This window comes from Plecotus auritus (assembly GCF_963455305.1).
Source record: "Plecotus auritus genome assembly, chromosome: 5".
Taxonomy (NCBI): domain Eukaryota; kingdom Metazoa; phylum Chordata; class Mammalia; order Chiroptera; family Vespertilionidae; genus Plecotus; species Plecotus auritus.
Genome location: NC_137776.1, coordinates 105,096,643 through 105,102,811, shown reverse-complemented (window position 1 = coordinate 105,102,811; position 6,169 = coordinate 105,096,643). Strand labels below are relative to the sequence as shown.

The window sequence follows — 6,169 nt, the reverse complement described above, 5'->3', positions numbered from 1 at the left end:
AACCCACAACCTGGACATGTGCCATGATGGGAATCGAACCAGTGACCTCCTGGTTCATAGGTCATACTCAACCACTGAGCCAGACGGACCATGCTAATTTCACTTTCTCTCCCAGTTCGCAGATGATTACAAATGTCATTTGCTTTACTATGTGCCTTAGGAGCATGGCAGGTTTTTTATAATGTTTATTTTGAGTGTTTATTGGGAGGCTACTCAGTTGCAGTTTAAGACCTCAGGAAAGTTAATTAGTAAAAGACACCATGTTCTGATAACTAAAAAGGCTTATATATATTCTGATTCCAATGAAACTGTACAAATCATTACGAAAGGCTTCTAGCAAACCCTTACTAAACTTTCTTTTCATAAAACAAGCTCATGAGCTCTGCTCTGATGCAAACCTTATGAGAACAGCATTTACTTTTTATACTACAGGAAAGTTATTTGCAAAGAAATTTGAGAGATGATAGGGAGTGGTGGTAATATAAATTCATTTTGAAACTGAAAAACTCTTATGTAATGTCTGTGATCAAAGGTCAGCGTCTTTCGACATTCTCGCATTAGTCCGATTTGGATAAAAATCAACTCAAGTATAATTTAGAAAAATAACAGGATATCAAACAATGTGTTAACCCTATGAAACACAGGTCTACCTTACAAAAACAAGAGATGAATATTAAAGGAAACTTCAATTACATTGTTTCTGTCACATTTTGAACTGAATCCCAAGTGTGCTCTCATTCCTCAATACAAATTAAAAATAAACAACTTTTAACAGCATTGATGCCATCTGGATTACAATGGAAATAATGAAGTATGTGTGATTTTAGCTCGGGTAAAAATAAAAGGCCAGGCAACATGACCGCACCTTTTCCACTGCGTGCTGCAATCGCAGTCACGTCTGGGAACTGGCTCCCGGACCATGGCAAGGTCAACTCGAAATATCCACTCAGCGGGTGAGTCAGGAGCATTGCTCAACCGGGAAAGGGCTCTAACAAAGGGTTTGAACTTGCAGGTTGTTGCATCACAGCCATGTTATAATTGCACTTTGCAAAGATAAGCCTTTAACACAGAAAAGGAAATTGCTTCAAAAATTACAATGAGCTTGTACTCACACTCGGGGAAGAGCTCAGGGGGGGTGTTGCCAGCAGGCCTCCCTCCATCCCGTTTTCAGGCTGCTCATTAATCTCGGTGCCTCCACCTCCCGACCTACAAAATGGGGTTGGTAACAGAACACTCAGCACAGTGCCGGGCACATGCAGGCGACTGTTTAGGGGATGTCAGCTCCTGATCTCAGTTCTGAGGAGTGGGCAATACCAAGGGATCCATGATGAGGGTTAGTTCCAGGCCTTCTTAGCCCCTCTGGTTCTGAGTGAAAAACTGTTGTGTGTCACAGATTCAGGGTAAACCAAAGAAAACGTTATTCTTCATGACTTCAACCTTATGGTCGCCTCCCTCCCTCCCAGACCTTAGGCTCTGGAATTTTAGATGCAGAGACTCTCCAGGCCAAAGGAAACTGCCAGGGAGGTCAAGAGACTGGAAAGCAGAGCCATGGCACTTCTATTATCATTGCTGCCACCATGAGCACACTCTCTCCAGTTCCCCAAACATTGGCCCAACGACTTGGAAAGTCTGGAGTCCTGCAATCCTGCCAAGAATTCCCTTCAAACGCAATCACCTTGGACGCAATGGCAAAGGGTTTTGAGAAAAAGGTTAATCATGATTAGAACAAAAAAGTGTTTCTAGAAGGATCTCTAACTATATAGGCTCAGCATAAACTTCAGTCCTTACTGTTATCCCACAGAGACTCAGGCAAGGGAATAAGGAAGGCGAATACCTTTATTTGAAAAATGATAATCTGGTTCCTGGTCAATAACACAGGAAGCATTTCCTGAGCTCCTCACAGCTGCCCAACTCCACTGGCCTCACTCCCTCCGTCCACCCCCAGACCCACTAGAGCGCAGGCTGGGCCTTGGGACCCAGCTCTTGCCAGCCCAGAGCCTGCGCTATTGACCCTTCACCAAAGGAGTCCTCTGCTGCCGGAGGCCTGGAATTCAGCTGGGACTGTAAGGGCCGGGGTGGGGGAGGGGGGGGCGCGCAGGCTGGGTCCCGAAAGCCAGTTTTTAATGGGGGCACCTGAGTGGGGCGCTGTCAGAGAACAGCTGCGCGTCGCCGACCTCCCTGCCAGACCCGGAACCCGTCCCGACGTGCCACACCCGCCGTGTCCGCGGGGTGAAAGCGCCTCTCACTGTAGGACGGCGTCTGTGGGCGCCGTGGGTTTTGTTTTGCCGTGTTCTGGATTTAGGAGATTCGGTTCTCTACTCTGGCCTTTGACCGCATAAACGAATGGGTTAAAAAATTCATCGACTTAACTAGCCACTCCAGCGGGGACACTCCTTCGACCACCATCAGGGCTGGGGAGCCCCCACCCCAATCTCTGTGTCGTGTTGGCACTTGGAGGTTCTTAGGTCTTTTTCACATTTGACGAATCCAGAGCGCTCGACTCGGAAATACAATGAAGCCTCCGGGAACAAAGGTGTCTGCGGAGCTCCGTGCAGAAGGCAAGGGGAAGGCCCTCCCGGGAGCGGCCCCCTCCGCGCGGCCTCGCCGGGTCCCTCCCGCCCCGCCCCTCCCCTCCCTCGGCCCAGTGCACCCCTCGCGCACCCGCACTCCAGGCCCCGCGGTCCCCCTGCGCCCGCTGCGCCGCGCCCACCCGGACCCGCCCCCGCCCAGTGGGCGGCGCAGCGGGGCCTCGCAGCGCCCGGACCCCGCGCCAGAACAAAGGAATGCGGGGACCCCGCGAGCGGGCGCGCAGGCCGCCAAGCAGAAGCGCCGCCCAGGGTGCTCGGGGTGCCCACCCCACGCGGCCAGACCCCACGGGCCCGCAGGAGGGAGGGTCGCGCTAGAAGGTCGCCAGCGGAAGGTGACGCTACGCAGCCCCCTGCAGGCCAGCTCCAGCTTCAAAGTAGGTCGGGGTCTGACCCCGGGCCGGAGCAGTATTAGCTTATAGGAAAGCGGCTGCAATTATTTGGGGTGATATAATTTGTTCCAGTGGTGAAGCTTTATAATGCACCCCCAAAAAACACCCCCGACGCGGCACTTTTAATGATTTAAATGTTAGGAAAATCTGACATATACACACCATCACATACATATATATTACACATTAAGAGTTTAGGAATAAACAAAATCTGGGTACATTATAGTATATTCATATCTCCTCACATAAACAAAAGTAGGTTATCCAGGCAAAAATACAATCTACTAATTTATATTTGTTTCCCATAAATCTTATCTGGTCTGGAGAAAAAATACGATGTGAAATAAACACTTGGGAATCATTCGCTGCTGTTATTTACAAAAGCCAAGGCCAGTGGATGACACTGGCCATCCCTGCCTTCGCAGGAACAGCACTTCCCTGAGCTGTCCTTTAAAAAGATACACGAGAGTCGGAATCCAGCAAATCACCGGGCTCTGGGAAATGTCTTCCTAAAAATACAATCTTATCAAAGCTCTCCGAAGGCGTGGAGTTAAAACTACAGCAAATGGCCTTGAGCATGTATTTGCACACCGCCCTGGAGAAACACCAGAAATAGCACTGGCAGGCCACAATTGTTAAAATCTGATAGGACTAAATTTAGAAGAATGCACATTTCATGTAGGGAAAAGACATACATTAGGCAGCATAAGCAAACTCAGTGCTTACCCAGTTGTCTACTTTCCTGTGTAATCTATCCCTTAAAAAATGTTACAGTGCCATTTAAAGTCTGAGATTGTCCTACTTTCTTTGTAACAAGATTATAAAATCACGTAATTAGCTCCCTCTTCCTCTGCTCACTGCCAGCAAATTCAGCAGTTACATAATGCAACATTTCCAGGAAACTTATGTGATCTGTCACGTCGTGTCTGAAAAAACAACAATAAGGTGAGGAAAGGGCTGATCATAATGAATGCATTAAAATTAGGAATGGGGGGGCGGGAGAGGTAACGTCACAAGGGCGCATTCCAGATTTAAAAATAATAGCTCAGATACTACCAGGAGCGAACCCTGTAATATCTGAGATCAGAATTCAACCCGAGGAAGTCTTCCTTTCATGTTTTGTAGGAATGTTTTAAAATGAACCTTTTTATTGGGGACGTACTATAGATGTAAATAACGATCTAATACTCAACGCTGCGCTAACGTTCCCAGATCATGGCACACGTACGCGCACATTCCCAGATCAACCGTAATCCTTGCCAATCTTTCACCGCGGGCAGATTATGCAATGTGTGCAAGGACAAACCCACAACCTCCCGAAGCGCGGGTGCCACACGCTGACGACAAACGCGGAGGAAAACGTCTGTGCTCGCACCGCCCGGACAAAAACAAACGCGGCGCAGGCATTCTCCGCGTGCCGTCACTGTTCACGCCACCAAGCCTTTCTCAACAAGAAAATCCAGACTATTTCCCATTACTCAGCCGCCCCCACCCCCACCGCCGCCTGCACCGCAGAAAGCAGGAGAAAGGAAAGAGCGTTGCCCTTTCCGCTCCAGATGGCTCAGCCTTGGCTACTTCTCCGCTTCTCTCTACCAAAACATCAATTTTCCCGAAATCAGGAGACATTATGCAACAGCAGCGGGGAGGGGATGGGGGTGGGGAGCTCAAACCAGCCCGGTCTACGTGCCGGCGCGAAGGCGCTGCAATCAAAGCAGCCACCTTAAGGTGGCGAGTCCCCTCTCCTGACAAGGCAGCAAAAGTTTATGTAACGAATGCCCCGCGCACACTTGCCGCCGCTGGCCAGCCCCGCGCACAGCCCGGTCCCCGCCCGGCTCCCGGCGCCCGCGCGCCCCGGGAGCGAGCTGGGAGCCCGGAGCCGGGCCGGGTCGGCAGTGGGCGGAGCGCTTACCGTGTTCCTGCTCTCGGGCCGGCGAGCAGGGCAACGGGGAGAAGGAACGGGGGCCGGGAGCGGGCCCGGCGGCGCTTGGGATCGGGCTGGGGCCGGGCTCCCGGGCGGAGGCGAGGGCGCGGCTCGGGAGGCGGGCGGCGCGCGGGTCCGCGGGCGCCGTGGCCGCGCCGGGAGATGTGTGTTAGTAGGTCAGTTCCGAGCGCCTCGCTACGTCGCCGCCCGCCAGCCCCTCCGTGACGGGCGACCAGGCCCCAATCGCCGCGCCCGCACCCGCCCCCCGCCCGCCGCCAATGGCCGCGGCCGTCGGGGGCGGGCTCTTCGCGGCCACGCCCCCCCACTCCCCCTCCGGGCGGTGCCACCCGCAGCCCGCGCCCCTCCTCCTCCACGGCCTTCGCCGCCGCCCCAGTGCTGGGGGGACCCCGCTCCCGTGTTGCGCAACCGCCAGTTCCGCCGACAGGGACCGGCGAGCCCCGGAAGGGCCGGAGACCCCAACCCTCCGCGTCTCCCGCAGCCCTGCCGCTTCCTTTCCTCTACCGGCCGCCGCGGCCCCTCGATGGCCCCTGCGACCCCGTCTCCCGGCAGAAGCCCTTTCTGTCGCCGAGCGCGCAGCCGGCCAGGCTACCTGTTGCCGGCCGAGCACCAGGCCGCGGGCCGTGGCAGAGCGCTCCGTGCGCCTTTCCACGCGCGGTGGCGGGAGGACCCCACCTCCTTGAGGTGGGCGACTGGGGAGACAAGGCGGAGGTGGGGGTGGGGGGGTGCTGGCGAGCTGCGAACCCTCGCCGGGGGACAGGCGTGGGCAGGGGCCGGTCCGAGCTTGCGGGGCTGCGTAGGCGGCGATTACGCTGCCCAGCGCCTCTCCCCGGGGAGAGAAGCGCGACGCGCAAACACCGCCCCTGCACATTAGGGCGCAGTGACGGCCTCATAGGCGTTGCGTCAGAGGCCTGGCGAAGGAGGGCCCTCTGCCCCGGCCCGCGGGCTGGTGCTCTGGCTGCTGCGCCCGCTGGCGAGGCTGCGGGGCCGGACACGCCGCGCGGGGTCTTTCCTGGTGATCCTGAAGCTGGTCGTTCGTTAGTGTCATCTCTGCCCTCATTCGATGCTGTCATCGTCACCTCCAAATTCCCGGGCTCCGTAAGAGACTTAAAGAAATGGGAGAAGGACACCTCGCGGTGGGTGCTTAGTCTTCGCTGGGGCCTGCCCCAGCACGTGGTGTGCCAGAGGGACTGATGGAGAGGCTGGGCCGCCCATGGGGGAGCCACGTTCCTGGCAGGCATTCCCATTAGGAA

General features: G+C 54.9%; 1 protein-coding gene across 4 annotated transcripts in view; it reads right to left on the bottom strand.

The window, feature by feature from the left end:
• Positions 1 to 5,745, bottom strand: part of NFIL3 (nuclear factor, interleukin 3 regulated) — a 14,339-nt gene extending 8,594 nt beyond the window's left edge. The window contains exons 1-2 of one of the 4 annotated variants that reach the window (XM_080669173.1): positions 4,887 to 5,114; positions 1,113 to 1,206 (exon numbers count right to left, since the gene is read on the bottom strand). The gene's annotated coding sequence lies outside the window, so the exon portion shown is untranslated. Of the gene's footprint in view, positions 1 to 1,112; positions 1,207 to 3,703; positions 3,904 to 4,886; positions 5,115 to 5,508 lie in introns of those variants that run through there. The other 3 variants (XM_080669175.1, XM_080669176.1, XM_080669172.1) reach the window with 3 other exon arrangements.
• Positions 5,746 to 6,169: the final 424 nt, after the last annotated feature.